Below are 2460 nucleotides of genomic sequence, written 5' to 3'. Positions count from 1 at the left end.
CCTGTTTCTCCTGTGAGAGATAAGGCGGTGGTCGGAGGAGTGGGACCACCACGCCTGAAACTGGGGCCTCTGGTGGGCCTCAGCTGAAGCTGACAATGGGGTGACATCAGTCCCTTGGAGCGTCGGTTGTAGTTCGAAATAGCTGCTTCCCTGTATCTAAAGGCCTGACCTTTCTTTGGTAGATAATGTGTCATTGAGCCATCTGGGTTATGATCTTTGAAAGGAACTCATATTGTGTTTGAGATCTGTGCAATCCCTTGTGTTGCCTTGGCACAAAGTGTGAGCCATGAGGAAATATAGCACACGTCATTACAAATCCCCAGATTTAACTTGTATCTGACAAATGAATCCTATTCGAGCATTATGGGGATGATTCTCAGGCTGTCAGAGTGAGGTAAGCTGAGACACTCAATGGTGCTGAAGTCCCTAATTGAGATATTCTTGGTGGAAGTTACAGTAGCACGTTTGCTGGTGTGAAACCTAGCATTACACTTTGTAGGTCGACTGAAACTTGGACTCAGCGGTGTCTCATTTGATGGGTTTTAATGCCAGGACAATTTTGCTGTGAGGTAGACAAGGGAATACAAAATGTTGGGGGGGCATAAAGTATTGGGCAGAGAGGAATTTGAGGGTACATTCATTACAGTCGATCTGATCACCCCATCCCTATGTTTCATGGGATGGCCAGAAGTGGCTCTTTTTCATGAAGCTTTGTGAGAACCTTAAATTGGGAACACCTGCATTTTTGAAACGCTCTGAAAAGAAAGCCGTGGGAGCAACTGGTCTGCTCAGTCAGTAAAGCATGAATTTCTTTTTTTTTTTTTTTTTAAGATTTTATTCATTTGTTTGACAGACAGAGATCACAAGTAGGCAGAGAGGCAGGCAGAGAGAGAGAGGAGGAAGCAGGCTCCCTGCGGAGCAGAGAGCCGGATGTGGGGCCCGATCCCAGGACCCTGACTGAGATCATGACCCGAGGTGAAGGCAGAGGCTTTAACCCACTGAGCCACCTAGGCGCCGCACGCATCATGAGATTCTTGATCCCTGGGTTGAGAGTTCAAGCCCCATGCTGGGTTTGGCGCTTACTTTAAAAAACAGGAACAACAACAACAACAAAAGATAACCATGAATGTGATAAGCAGGCAGAGGCTATAGCATGCTTGATATATATATAACTCTAAATGCTCTAGGTAGCAGAACAAAATAACCTGACTTTAGTTGCTCCAGTGGAGTCACAGACTCTCACCCACTTTCCAGAACTAGAGTCCCTCGATGGCTGGGGCGCTGGGTGCCCTGGATAGCACCCTGCACCATCAGTGTAAGTGGAAACTACAAAGGGATCTGCAGGCATTTACTCAAGTGACAGATTGTCCTGGAGATCAGGTGTGTTTGAGCAGGATTCCCTCCTTGGCAGAGGCCACAGGTATCAAGTGACACGGGAAAGACTTTGTTACTTTTCTCCTGACCCCACCTCCAGAAGTGTGGACACTTCTGGCGGTTACTGAGATTGTTGGTAACTCAAGCGCTAATTCTGCTCACCTTTCGAGATACTATTGTTGTGGGGGCGGGCGCTTTATTGCGAACCATTTCAGAGGCACACACTCTGGGCACTGGCACGTAGTGGGAGGGGAAGAGATTGTGTAATATGGGCCCTGGGAGGGTGGAAGCGCCCAGAAGCGCCCAGGAAGCCCGCTCTCAGAGCCCAGGACTGGGGCGCAGCCAGAGAAGGAATGACATGTCGTGTTCCTTTGCCATGTTGGTTGGACTCGTCGTCCTCCCAGTCCAAGTCAAGCTTCAGAGCCTACTGTCTGTTTTCTCAGCCGGCCCAGGGTGGGCGGGGCTGGAGCTAAGCCGCACACGGGGTCTCTCGGGCCCCGGATCATGGGGGAGGCTTCTCCCTGGCTCTTCTCTCGCGAGAAGGCACAGCCCCGCCCCGTGTCTCCATTGACCGGAGGCTGTGCGTGAAGTTCCCGGCAACGCAGGTCCGGACTCTTCGGTTAGGGCGGGGGAGACGTGGGCGGGGTAAGCCAGCCACTCCGCCGACAAAGGAACTCGGACCGAGACTCCAGCATGGCGTGTGCCATGGAGTCCTGGAGCCCAGAGGGAGGCTCGGAGGCCGGGTCTCAGCCTCGTGACCTCCAGGAACACGTACGCAGCCGCCGTAAGCCCCACTCTAGGGTACTTTACTTCTTTCAATTCCAGGAATATATGTGTTTTTGTGATGGCAAAGTCTCGGCGGGAGTTCTACACCCAAGATGGCCAGCCGGAAGCTGGTTTCTCGTGCCGATGTGGCGACGCCAGATTGGCCAACCGGCTGCCCGTATGCTAACACCCTGCTGTGCCCCGTTCTGAGTGTGTGCGGAAGCCACGCCTGCACGCAGGCGCAGAACGGTGCTGCGTCTATGGTCTAGGAAGTGCGACAGAGCGTCCACCCGCCCTGTCCAGGACTCTATGGTACCTACG

Source organism: Mustela nigripes, chromosome X (assembly GCF_022355385.1).
Source record: "Mustela nigripes isolate SB6536 chromosome X, MUSNIG.SB6536, whole genome shotgun sequence".
Classification (NCBI taxonomy): domain Eukaryota; kingdom Metazoa; phylum Chordata; class Mammalia; order Carnivora; family Mustelidae; genus Mustela; species Mustela nigripes.
The sequence above is the reverse complement of the archived record's forward strand: the minus strand, read 5'-3'. Positions refer to the sequence as shown.